Source organism: Lissotriton helveticus, chromosome 6 (genome assembly GCF_964261635.1).
Source record: "Lissotriton helveticus chromosome 6, aLisHel1.1, whole genome shotgun sequence".
Classification (NCBI taxonomy): domain Eukaryota; kingdom Metazoa; phylum Chordata; class Amphibia; order Caudata; family Salamandridae; genus Lissotriton; species Lissotriton helveticus.
Genome location: NC_136067.1, coordinates 1,325,847,892 through 1,325,862,424, shown reverse-complemented (window position 1 = coordinate 1,325,862,424; position 14,533 = coordinate 1,325,847,892).

The following is a 14,533-nucleotide window of genomic DNA, read 5'->3' as shown; positions in this document are numbered from 1 at the left end:
GGGACCGCCAACCCCCGGGGATTTGTAAAAAGTGGTAGGGGCTTTAAAGCCCCCCTAAGCCCCAAGGACCACCACCCCCTGGGGATTTGTGTATTGTGGGAGGGGGGCTGCGTGGCTCCACGGGGAGCTGCTTGTTAGCAGCTCCCCATGTGGAAAAGCAATACCGGCTCCCGAAGGATGTGGGGAGCCGGCTGGGATCATGGGGGCATTGGGGCTCCCCCCGCGGTCCCCAAAATTGTATATAAGCCCCGAGGGATGGGGTCCCAGGAAGAATAGAAATTAGTGATAGGTGGTATTCTTTTTTTTGCTGTAAAATTAGGAGTCACGCACCCAGCGGGGCGCTCAGCATGGCCCCCTGGTGTGCACGCGTTGTATGGAGGACTCCTATCGTGTAGGGTGCGTGACTCCAGCACGTTGGGTGTACGAATTCTACGCGTTGGGTGCACAACTCCTTCACGTTGGGTGCACGACTCCAGGCAAAAAAAAGTAATATTTTTCAGATGTACATCAAGCTTATGTGTTTAGATCTTGGGTGGCTCTAAAGAGAGCCGTTGTGTTTATTGGGAGATTTTGGTACCTGCAAGTAAGTACCTATGCAGAGTCTAAAGTTGATGAGGAAGACTCTGTTATCCTCATCTGTAAAATGCACACCATCTGTACTATAGATGCCATCCATATTGAAATGCAGATTGCTGTGGTAAATGGACCCCATCCTATAAGCTCGGAGAAAAGCAGAAACAGATTTATTAACATGTTTCCTAGCTTTCTCAATGTGTGGACAAAATTGATTGGACCAGTTCCATTTCTGCCTTTGGCATATGTTAGAATGAACAAAGGCAGTTTGGGGGAAAAGTGATATCAATTCTCTAAAGGTGTCCTTCATAAGCATTTCAAGACCTACCCCAGTCAAAGTGCCTAGGTCACAGCCACCACAGTGCACAATTATGAGGTCAGCGTGTTGGAAATGCAAAAAAGGATTTAACTAATGGAATCAATTGGTGCCACTTGAACCCTCACTGTCCAATTAATTTAATGTCTACATTTGGCAAAGCTAGGTCTTTGTCAATGCCTCTATTTTCTGCATATCTTTGGCTCCAGAAAATATAGCTTTGTCCCACAATCCACACTCTAAGCATCTTGAAGGGAGGTCTGGATGCACTCAGAATGAGTTTGTAACTGAAATGGCAGTTTGAGAAGTGAGATTTTTTTTTAAATGGTAGATAAGATGCAGTTTTGAAAAAAGAAAAGAAATGATTGGCTGTTTAACAACATTCTAAACTGAAAAGTAGGCTGCATGTTTCTGTTTTTTAAAAGCATGTTTCTTATTGGTTAATAAAAACTGTTTGAAAGGAAACATTACATAGGATAAGGTGATATTTTGAAAAGTCAAGCACACTTGCTGTTTGGATTAGCAACATTGTGTGCTGAACATGTGATCTGTGTGCTCAGTGCAGTGTTCCATGAACTATTACCATGGTAGCAGTAATCAGATTGGGGGTAGGGTTCAAACTTATATCAATTGGACAGGGTTGAAATGTGGAACCAATAGAAATGTGTGTTAGCTTTTGAATTAATGTGGGAAGCAATGTGATTTGATATTTACTTGTATATGTGTGCAGAATGAGAGGGAAAGTTTGCCATCTTTTGGTTTTCCTAAGAGCAGTACAGTACGGAGATTCTGTATAAGAAAATCTGGTGTGTGACTGACATACATCTTAATCTACAAATCAATTTGAATGGTGAATTATTATTTTGTGAGGGGTTGTATATGGTGTGTTTGTTTTTAATAATATTAATGTGTTTCTCCTGGTCAAGTCCAGGAAATAGTTTTGCCTGTCTAGAATCACATTGTGAGACTGTGTTCATTTGGGAACCATTGTGAGAGAAGCATTTGGTAACTTCATGTGTTTGTTGACAGCTAACTGCTTTAAAACTTGTAATGATGTAAAGTTTTAGTAGCATTAGAAGCCAGTCGTTGTTTATGTATTTGCAAAATGAGTAAGGCTTCCACAGTAAACAGCAGTTCTAAAATCTGTGGAATGTGTATAGCCACTATATCTCTTCCAAACTAGTAAATGTGTTTTGATAAAGTCCAAGTGATAATTTTCTTTGTCTAGAATCACATAGTGAGTCTGTGTGCATTTGGGAAACATTGCGAGATAAGCATTTGGGTACTTCATGAGTTTGCAGACACATAACTGTTTAAAAACCTATCCTGTTGATAAGTTTTGGTAGAATTTGAAACCAGTCATTGCTTATGTATTTGCAAAATGAGTTAGGCTTCCACAGTAAAGTGCAGTTCTAAAATATGTGAAATGTGTGTAGTCATCTTTCCTCTTACAGACTAGCAAATGTTTTTGGGTAAAGTCCAATGGATACTGTTGCTTGTCTAGAATCAAACTGTGAGCCTGTGTGCATTTGGGAACCATTGTGACAGATGGATTTGGGTATTTCATGATTTTGAAGACATATAACCGCTGTAAAATCTATCCTGTTGTCATGTTTTGGTAGAATTAGAAAGCAGTCATTGCTTATGTATTTGCAAAATTAGTTAGGCTTCCACTGTAAAGTGCAGTTCTAAAATATGTGGAATGCGTGCAGTCACCTCACCATTTCCAGACTAGTACATGTTTTTTGGTAAAGTCCAAGGGATACTGTTATTTGTCTAGAACCACACTGTGAGTCTGTGTGCATTTGGGAAAATTGTAAGAGAAGCATTTGGGTGGTTCATGTGTTTGCAGACACATAACTGCTTAAAAACCTATCTTGTTGTCAGGTTTTGGTAGAATTAGAAAATAGTCATTGCCTATGTATTTGCAAAATGAGTTAGGCTTTGACACTAAAATGCAGTACTGAAATATGTGGAATGTGTGTAGTCACCTTACTTTTTCAAGATCAATAAATGTGTTTCAGGAATACATTTCCCCAGTCAGTATCCATACAGTCTACCAAACATCCTGTTACCCCCTTTGCACGTCTCTACTGACCCTTTCAGCACCATGTATTAATCCATTCAGTGAAGGAAAACTTAAGCAATTATAAATTCACTGAGTGTCTCTCCTTATGCTAGTCTAATCATTCAGTCAGTATCCATGTACTCATGCAGCGAGTCATGCTTTAGGACATGGCCTGCTGCAAACTCTTATGTACTATGCATGTGATCTAACCAAGAACACAATTGTGTTTCAGGCCTATATTTCCCCAGTCAGTATCTATACACTGCTGCAAACACCTTGTCACTCTCCCTGTGCTCCTCTAGTGACCTTTTCAGCACCATGTACTAATCCATTCACTGAAGGAAAACTCAACCAATTATAAATTCACTCGGTGTCTGTGCTTGTAGTAGTATAATTATTCAGTTAGTAGTCATGTACTTATGCAGTGAGGCAGGTTTTAGGACATGGACTGCTTCAAACTCCTATGCACTATGCATGTAGTGCTCTAACCACCTTCACACTTCCTTTTCAGGCCTACAATTTTTGAGTCAGTATCCATACAGTCCAGCAAACACCCTGTCACTGCTCTTGCAAGCCTATAGTGACCGTTTTTAGCACCATGTACTAAATAATTCACTGAAGGAAAACTTAACCAATTATAAATTCACTCAGTGTCTCTCCTTATAGTACTGTAATCATTCAGTCAGTATCCATGTAGTGATGCAGCGAGTCAGGCTTTAGGAAATGGACTGCTTCAAACTCCTTTGCACTATGCATATAGTGCTTTAACCAAGTACACAGTTGTGTTTCAGACCTACATTTCCCCACTCTGTATCCATACACTTCAGCAAACACCCTGTCACTGCTCTTGCAATCCTATAGTGATCCTTTCCTTCCAGCACCATGTATTAATCCATTCACTGAAGGAAAACTTAAGCAATTATAAATTCACTGAGTGTCTCTCCTTATGCTACCCTAATCATTCAGTCAGTATCTATGTACTCATGCAGCGAGTCAGGCTTTAGGACATGAACTGCTTCAAACTCCTATGCACTATGCATGTAGTGCTCTAACCAAGTACACAATTGTGTTTCAGGCCTAGTATCCATACACTGCTGCAAAGACCCTGTTAATCCCTTTGCGTTTCTCTAGTGACCTTTTCAGCACCATGTAGTAATCCATTCATTGAAGTAAAACTCAATTAAGTATAAATTCACCCAGTGTCTGTGCTTGTACTAGTCTAATTATTCAGTTAGTAGCCATGTACCCATGCAGCGAGCCAGGCTTTAGGACATGGACTCCTTCAAACTCCTATGCATGTAGTGTTCTAACCACCTTTACACTTGTGTTTCAGGCCTAGAATTTCCCAGTTAGTATCCATATAGTCCAGCAAACATCCTGTCACTGCTCTTGCAATCCTATAGTGACCCTTTCAGCACCATGTACTGATCCATTCACTGAAGTAAAAGTAAAGCAAATATACATTCATTCAGTGTCTCTCCTAATATTACTCTAATCATTCAGTCATTATCGATGTAGTGATGCAGCGAGTCAGGCTTTAGGATATGGACTGCTTCAAACTCCTATGCACTATGCATGTAGTGCTTTAACCAAGTACACAATTGTGTTTCAGAGCTACAATTTCCGAGTCAGTATCCATAGACTGCTGCAAACACCCTGTTACTCGCTTTGCTTTCCAATACAGTTATGTATACACCTTAAATTACAATTTCAATTAGTGATGAGAAAAGAAAGTGGTTAAATGATTTTTATATAGAATGTGTTTGTATACTAATATTAAAGTATAATTTATATATTTATTAAAATATTTTCATTTATGTTTATTTTTTACAGATATTGTTTATCATCATTAAAAAAAAGTTATCATGCCTGAAAAATTCAAGAAAGAATGAAGGACGGAAAAAGGACAATTATTTGAAGAAAATTTGACAACAAATATTTCATGACCAACATCATGTGGGTAAAAAGAAAATATCTCTCGGTAAGACATCTAAGGAATTGATTAAAAAACTTTCTAAGCTCACAAACAGTGTGCAGAATGTGGAAACAAGTGAGAATGATTCAAGCAGAAAAAATAATAAAAATAACAAGAAAGAAAAAAAAGTACATTTACAGTCTAAAGATACAATGTATGGTAAAAGAAGGCAAAATCAGTATAAAGAAATATGTTTAAAAAAATTATAATAGAGAGATAAATAACTTGCTGAAAGAGCTGAAAAAATATAGACAAAGAACACTATTTTATAAAAAGAAGAAGCATATTGAATCCATTGTTGAAAAGGCTTTTGAATTAAAAAGAAAACTTTTCATTTTCGTTTTAAACAGAATTCGATCACTAGATAAACCGATCCTTTTAAAGAAGGCCCAAAGTAAGAGTAAAAGAGTAATTAACTGAACTAATTTTTGTGATTTTGTGGGGATGAATGGAAACACAGTTCAAGTTCAGAGCCTTTCTTTAATGAAGAGAGTTATTTTCAGACCGATGATTTATTGCATGCAGTTCATACCAGTGGTCGAGCTTATGAGGTTAGAAATGTTTGTGCAATCAAGAAAGAGAAGATTGTTCCCAGAAATGCAGAAGAAGTGTTAGCTGATGAAGTTCTAGGGAGAAGTCCTAAAGCCCCAGTGTACACTTGGGATTGTAGTAGTATTTGTAGTTTACAACAACAATCTATTGATATTTTATTCAATTTCTTACAAGAATACAATAATAAAAGTGTTATACAAAAGATGAAGATGTTGCAAGGACTAAACCCTTGCAGAGTAAGAAAGAATACTGGTTTGCAAGGTCATTCTCTGTTTTGTCTTTCTAGAAAAGTATGTGAAAGTGTTTTTCATCATTTCAGGATGTTAGCAGTACATCATTCTCAAATGCAGAAGTTAGTCAGAAGATTGTTTTATGCAAAACGTTGAGTATTAAAATAAAATGAGTTGAACAGTGCTCTTTTGCATGGGTCAGTTTCAGATGTGAAGAAAGTTTGTGATGAAATTGAGTTTTGTTACTTTGGCCCTGAACAAAAGACTGTAGAAACTGAGGCATTAATAGAAGAAAATGTTGAAGAGAATGTGTAACATACTACTACAAAAAATTTTGAGGAACAAATTACTAAGTTTAAGATGATTTCAGCTGAAAGACCAAATTATTCTTATATTTGTTGTTGGCGAACTCACTATAAAAATCAGACTAGAACTGTTGATCTGTATTAAAAAAGTGAAAGAGAAAAAAATGATAAGTGGAAGGAATTTGCAACTTATTTGTTGGTAGAGAATTGTTTTGATTTGGGTTCTGATCAGCGTATTTGTAAATATTGTTACAAAAAATTAGATGGGAATAAAATGCCTGCTAGAGCTGGCCATAATAATTTAGAGTTGGTAACTATTCCTCCAGAACTGTTAGATTTAAATACGTATGAATCTATTCTCATTCAATGTGTGCACCCATTTCAGGCTATTGTTCGTATGGAGCCTAAAACAGGAAAATTGCCTCCTTCAGATTTACTGAGAAGATTAAAAGGAAGAGTTGTATATTTACCTCTAGATTTAAAGAAAAATGTTGAAACTATTGGTGTAGATTGTGTAGAAATGAACCACTAGTTATTCTAGTTAGTGGCGTGCCTACTAAGAGTATGAAAATATGGCAGGAATTAGTGGATGTTAGAAAAGTGCAAAAGGCGAGTTTGTATCTGATACAAAACAATGACTACTATAAAAATGTGTATATGGGAGAAGAAGAAATAATTTCAGCAGAAGATACTGAAACGTCAAGTGGACAAACTTGAGTTAGTGGACATGTCCAGAAGTGAAGAAATCTATGAACATTACAGTGTACATCCACTTCATTCAAAAGAAGTGATGGGAAATACTATTGAGCTATTCGAAATTAAAAAGACTCATGAGTGTATGCAAAGAAAGCTTGGAAGCTTGTTGTTTTCCGCAGTTGTTCCCAACAGGAAAAGGAGGACGATATGATGAACGACCTGCGCAGATTCCTGCATCTGAATATCGGACAACAAGATTGTATGCAGAAGATCCAAGATTTCGACAATGTATCCCAAATACATTTCATCTTTTGTTTGAGAGTGACTTGTCTGGACTTTCATATGCTGTCAATCACATATTGAAAACAGGAGTACATCTGCAAAATGTTTCTGCAAGGAATTTATGGATAAAGTGCACCAGAGAGATAATCATTTAGAATCTCAGCTGATAATCTGATATCAGCGTGGGACTAATGAGTATTAGTACCATCGTCATGGAGAACTTAAATGTATGCTAAGGAACTTAGGAACTCCTACATGGTTCCATACCGTAAGCTGTGACTTACTTGAATTTCTTCGAGAGGCAAACTCCAATATAAAAAATATTGAATACAAAACACCTGGAGAATTGTGCTCTTTGGATCCTGTTAATGTATGCTGGTATTTCAATCATAGATTTGAAGCTATGATGTCTTTTATCTGCAATAAAAAAATCCCCCTCTTGGAGAAGTTGTGGATTTCTTTTGGGGAAAGGAGTATCAAGCAAGAGGTGCTCCTCACATACATATGCTGTTAGGGGTCAAAGATGCAACAAATTCTGAACAGATTCGGATTATACTGTTTTGTCTTTAATTGAAGAATATGCCATATGTGCTATATGCAAAAGCACAAAAAAAAACAACTTAAGTCAACAAGTCTTACGATTCCAAAGCCATCGATGTGGAAAACACTGTCAATGAAAGTACAAGTCTAAGGATAAGTTCTATATCAAATGTCGTTTTGCATTTCCTCGTCCTGCAATATCCAAAGGAATAGTGAACAGTTTTATGTCTGGTATGCGGCATGCCATTACAAGAAAGTCTCCAAAAAATACCTACAATTTGAGAAGAAGCGAAGAATCAAAATATATAAATGATTAAAATCTGGTTATTCTGTCCATGTGGAATGCTAACATGGATATTCAATATGTTGCAGACAATTCCATTGCTGTTGCTCGATACGTAACATCCTACATTACAAAATCAGAAAAGACAGAATTGAAAGAAATTTCTCACGAGAAGAGTTTAAGTAAGAAATTATACAGTTTCAATTTGAAGATGTTATCCCATCGAGAAATCGGAGCATATGAATGCTCAGATCGGTTATCATTTGCAAATCTATACTCCAAATCTAGAAGAATCATTTGGGTGAGTCTAGGTCTTGCTGCAATGCGAAATTGAGTGCTTAAATCTTTACAAGAAATTGAATATGCAGCAGAAAAAGATCCAGAAAGTACAGATATTTTAAAAATGAATATGTTGGACACATATTACCCAAACAGAATGCATCATCTTGAGAACATGTGTCTCTATGAAGTGCTGCGAAAACTACACTTTTAAACGGAATACTACAGAGAACATCAATGATAGAAAATATGGAGTGATTTGTTCCGAAGGATGTTTGGTGAAACAAATGAAAGGAAATTTGATTAATCACAGAAACTGAGTTGCGACACTGCTGATTAAAGGGAATTTTACTATTTAGCCCTTAAACACTGTGCAAACCGTGGCATTCAGAATTGGAATTCCTTGGAGATTTTCAGAGCTGTGAAGATTCCTTCAATGCTTGTATAGATACCAGGGAATGCACTGTTTTTGCAAATTATTTTAAAATGTTGAACGATTAAATTGATCAAGAAGCTACTATTGCAGCAGAGATTGCTAGAGACAGTTCTCAAGACAGTCAAAGTTCTGCTCCGCTGAGTCAAGATCCTCTAGGACAACCAATTGTTGAAAATGAAGCAACATTCGCCATGAATGAGGTGGAAACAGCAATGCATCAAGCTCAAGAAGATATAATGGACTTGGAAGAACAACTATATGTTGAACAGAAAGAAATATATCAGCAAGTGAGACAACAGATTGACCTTGGATTTCTTCATGAAAAGAAAGAATGCACATGCGCATCATTTCAACCTATCCGAATGTATGTGAGTGGACTAGCTGGAACAGGAAAAAGTTTCCTAATTAAAGTATTCACCAGTTATCTACAGAAAACAACTGAGTCTCATTTGTCTTGTGTTGTAACTGCTCCAACTGGGTTGGCAGCACACAACATTAAAGGAATTACATTACATCATTTACTTATGCTACCTGTGGAGCATGAAAACAAATTGGAGTATCAAACGCTATCTGGAGAAGTTTGTTGTGAAGTTTCAAGAGTGCTAAAGAAAATGAAACTTCTGATTATTGATGAGGTAAGCATGGTCTCAAACTTAATGCTTGCTTTTGTGCAGTTAAGAATGAGGCAAATTCTTAAAACAGAGTACTACGTGTTATTTGGAGGAAAACATGTCATAGTCTGTGGAGATCTACTTGAACTTACTCCCGTAAAAGGACAACCAGTATTTAAAACACTTGTGCATGAAGACTCTAGAAAGTCTTTGAGTAGCGTTGGAAACTTTAACATTTGGTCATATTTTGAATACAAGGAACTCATTACAAATATGCGACAGGCAAAAAATGTTGATTATAGAACTATTCTTCAAGATAATAGAATTGGAGCACTGACAGAACATGGCAAACAAACTTTGCAGAGTCGATTACTTTCCAATTTGTTTCCAAATGAAAATATAGTTCCTGAAAAAAATATGTATGAAAATTACAGAAAACAAATCTATAATCTGCTTAATGCCAATACTGCACAAGTGTTCTATATTCAATGAACAATTTTTGAAGCTGGAAAATGAACAAATAATAAAAATGGAAGCCATTGATAAAATACAGCATGAAGGAATCACTATTTTCTTGACAGAGAAACTGAAAACAAAATTGGATTCTTTTGAAAAATCGATATCTAAAACTGCTGGTTTAGAAAAGAGTCTATATGTATGTATAAATTGTAGGGTAATTTTAAGGCGAAATTTAGATGTAGAAAAAGGTTTAATTAATGGAGCAATGGGCAAAGTTGCGGATTTTGTTAATTATCACAATAAAGATGGAATTGAATTTTTTAAATTTTAATTTGATCAGATTGAAGAAGTGAAACAAATTGGTCATTGTTCAGGTCGTTTTTTGCTTGTTAAAAATGTATATGTCCGTAGAAAACAGTTTCCACTTTCTCTGGCTTATGCAGTGACTATTCATAAATCTCAAGGTTTAAGTGTAGACAGTGCTTTGGTGAACATTGGAAGTACTGTTTAAAGAGGGTATGGCATATGTTGCTTTGTCTTGAGTCAAAACTTTATCTGGTTTGTTTTTGATTGATTTACTGCAGAAGCAAACTGTGTAAAAGAGTATAATAGGTTAAGAAGAGCGTATGCTCCCAATTTAGGTCAATATCCTCTATTTGAAAAGCATGTGGTAGGTAAAAAAAGAAGGTATGAGAATATCTGTAATGAAGGTATAGAGAAGGGAAAAACAAGATAATGTTGTGATTGCAATCAAAAAGAAAAGGGATAGTCTTGCAGAGATTGTTGGTTATCAGTTTGAAAATAGTTCAGGTGTCAACTGCTATGCTAATGTAGTGGTCAATGTTCCTTTTTTTCTTGAAAGTTTGCAACGGCAAATTATGGAGAATCAGAAAAAAAGATTTTGTTCTTCGTTGCATTGTATTTATGAAACATTGAGAACTGATAAAAATAAAATACAAAGAGTTTGTGATATTCGTAATCTTTTGGATGTATGTTCTGGTTCGACACAATTTACGCAGAATAGCCAACAAGATGTTCAGGAATTTCTAATGTATATGCTTGCCGTATTGGAAAATGAAGGAATAGAAATTGAAAATCTTTTTGGCCTTTGTTATAAATGGGAACATCATTATGAAAATTCTATGTATACATGTAGCACTAATATAGACACTGAAAGATTTATATATTTGACATTACCAGACGGTAAATCAGTATCTTTCAATAAACTAGTTAAAGCAGCAAATCAAAATATGGAGTGTAGCCAATGCAAATCAGAAATGTTATCAACATTATTTATACAAAGATGTGGACAATATATAATTTTAATGATGCAACGTTGTACAGCTGATGGAAGAAAATTGGACACATTAATAAAACATTTTGTAGCAAGTCAACTATCAATATCAGGAAGGAGTTTTGTAGTAGTAGCAATAATTTTCCATGATGGCCCTTCCACAACATCTGGACATTAGACTGCCTATCTAAAATGTGATAACGGCTGGACAAATTGTAATGATGCTCAGTTGTTTTTTAAACAACGTTTGCCAAGCGAATTACCAAATTCGTACCTAATAATTTTAAAGCCAAAGTTTTTGAACATTACTCGGCCTCTGAGGAATTTGTTAATATGTATTAATACGATTACTATTGGACAATTTCAATATAAAGGATTTCACGAATACCATTTGGCCAAGAAGAAAGGTGTATGTTTGAATTACAGACTTTTTCTTGTACATTCTCTCAGCGTATATTTTTAAACAACAACATTTACAGTGTATACAAAATGTAAGATAGAAAATTTTCTTAGGAGTAAGCATCTTATATATGTGTGATTTGCATTATATGGTATGTTATTGAGGATGTAGTCTTGTTTTTTTTTAAACAATCTTTTTTGGCCCACTGTTATTTGATGAGTACGATTGAAATCACTGTTTTTAGTGAAATTCAATATATTCTGAGAACAGCAAAAAAGGCCAAGAAAATAATTTGTAAAATGTTAAAATTATGCTGAATTGTAAAAAATATAATATGATATATTATAATGGTATTTCTTCTTCTCTTTCACAGATCCTAATTCTAACATATCAATTTTTTAGAAAATTAGATTATAGAAAACAACTGAAAAACAATGTATAGCATTTTTTATTTCTATTACTGTGAAGGTAGGTTTAACTAAGTATTCAAATGCACAATAGCCTGTGTTTGCACACAGGTGAAAGAAAGGGGAGATGGGCGGAGTAGATATGTGTGGAAAGATGCTCTATGGGCGTTTTAAGTTACAGGATAAAGTTAACATGAATACTGAGTGTCACTGGGGGCCAACTAACCCACCAGATATGTGCAGAAAGTGCCAGAGTTGCATTGCAGCGAGGTATAAAATAGGATATGGCTTCAGAGCACCTCTCTGCAACGCAGCTATATGGTGTTCAATAGAGAGACATAGTGGGCTACTACGGTCCAAGGAGTTTAAGGATTAAAAGAGACTAAATTGTTTAAGTTAAAACATGTGACAGAGTGTGTTTGCACATGTTACATGAGGCTGCATCCCTTCCCGTCAGAATTCTATAGACATGTTCTATCACTTTGCTGAAAACTAAGTACTTATACATTTACCTTGTTCTCTCTTTGCAGTACTGCAATTACTCTACTTGTTACTCATATAGTTAAGGATTGGCCTAGCCATTAACCCTAGTGCAGGTTAATTGCTTTATATACTATGACAGCAGATCTGCAAGAAGCTACAAAGTATAAATACAGTCTTGAAAACACCCAGTTTATACCTATGTAGTTTTGGAATCTCCCTGTCATAGGATATTGTATGACCTGAAAAAGAAGATGTTATTGGTTCATAATATTTGGTTCATAGAGCTTGCCTAGCACCAGGGTGTACCTCAGGGTTCAGTGTTAAGCCCCCTACTGTTCAACATCTACGTCCAGCCTTTGGCTGTGTTGGCGAAGGGAAGGGGCTTGTCACTGGTATCGTATGCTGATGACACCCAGTTAGTGATCGCGTTTTCAAAAAAAAGGTGCACTAATCTGATCAAGTTCAAAGAGGACCTCTCTGCGATTGCGGACTGGATGGCGACAAACTGTTTACAGCTTAACGCCAGCAAGTCCGAGATCCTGTTGTTTGGGAAGGATCAGGGGTTGTGGTATGAGCACTGTTGACCGGACCGCCTGAAACCTGCCCCCTTGCCCAAAGAGACAGTGAAAAACGTAGGCATCTGGTTTGATAGTTGCCTGACATTTGACACCCAATCCAAGGCAGTGGCTGGGGCTTGTTTTGGGCTTCTGCAGGGCCTGGTTGGGTTTTTTCCCTTCAAAAGTTCGCCAAATCATTCTTCAGTCTACAATTTTGTCTAGACTGGATTACGGTAACTGCCTATATTTGGGCGCGAATAAGGCCAGTGTCAAGCGCCTTCAAAGGGCACAGAATGCAGCCGCCCGCATGCTGGTGGCCCTTCCGAACTCTTGCTCTGTTTCCCACCTACTTCAGAAACTCCACTGGTTGCCGGTGGAGAAGCGCATTCAATTCAAGGCGCTTTGTTTGGCGCATAAGATCTTATCACCTCAGGCACCTGTGGGGTTGGCGCGGCTGCTAGAGTTCTACGTGCCACGGCATCCTTTAAGATCCGCCGCCTCAGCTCTGGTTTGCACCCCGTGTGTCTGGAAAGCCAGAGCGGGTGGCCGTTCCTTTCGCAGCCTGGCCGCGCAACTTTGGAACTTACTTCCTGTGCCCATCAGAGTGATCCAGAACCATCTTGCGTTCCGGAAGGCCATAAAGACCTGGCTTTTTCCGGCTTAAGCCTTTCTGATCTCTGGTTCTTGTCCTGGAGTCTGCTGTCTGCGCTGGGACGCCCCGTCGCTGGGGCAGCTATGCACATTATAAATCCGATAAATAAATACAATATTTCCCATTGTACCTATTGAAAGACCGCAATCATTTCAATCATTCTTCTTTGACCATCTTTGAAGACATAACTCATTGCTTACCTCCTAACAATCTCATGCAATTTTTTAAATAATTAACCAGCAATATGTTGTTATTGTAACAGTCTGCCATTACCTAAGCACTTAGCAAATTTAGAAGCATTCTGTGCTAACAATATGTCACTTTTGTAACATAGTGATGGCGCAAGAGACTCTTTCATATTTACAAAGACAGGAAAACATACTCTGTGTACCTATTCTTCTCCCTGTAAATACAACCCCATTATACGCACCACTTTGCATTGAAAGGGCGTTCTATAGGTGTTGCTGTGTGTGTTTGCACAGAGCACTCATAGAACAAGACACATCTCCAGATTTATCAGAAATCATGAATCTGGACATGTGTGTAAATGCTGCACCATCCTCCAATTGGTGTAGCAAGACACACCAAGGAGAATTGTTTTCATTTCTCCTCATTTTTTCTCTTTCAATATATGCTACAATGCACAGCATACATTGAAGTAAAAAAATGCCTTCATTGATTGTTTTTGTGCAGAACGTTGTGTCTTCCTGCACAAAAACAAACTCCACACAACACAGATATCCTTGCACCATGGTGCACCGTGGTGCAAGGGTGCCTGTGTCACCACATGGCTGACATTTAAGCAGCAGTGCAGAGAGAAGCATAGACTTGTAACATATTTATGTACATATGTTGCATCCCTGTGCTTAGGAATTACCACAGCACACTGGATTTAAGGAGCTTACAGTGTCATGCTGCAGCACATCCTTATAGTTCTGCACTAATACATTCACCATAAACCACAAATGCATTCTCTCAGTTATTTATGCACTACAAATACATTCCTGTAAACTTTCACACACTATCATACAAATATAGCTCTTTTTTTAACCAGAGTAGTTAGTTCTGAAAATAACTTTTTTTTGTAGTTTTATATTTTTGGGGTTTTTTTTTTTAAAAGGAAAAAAAAGTCAAC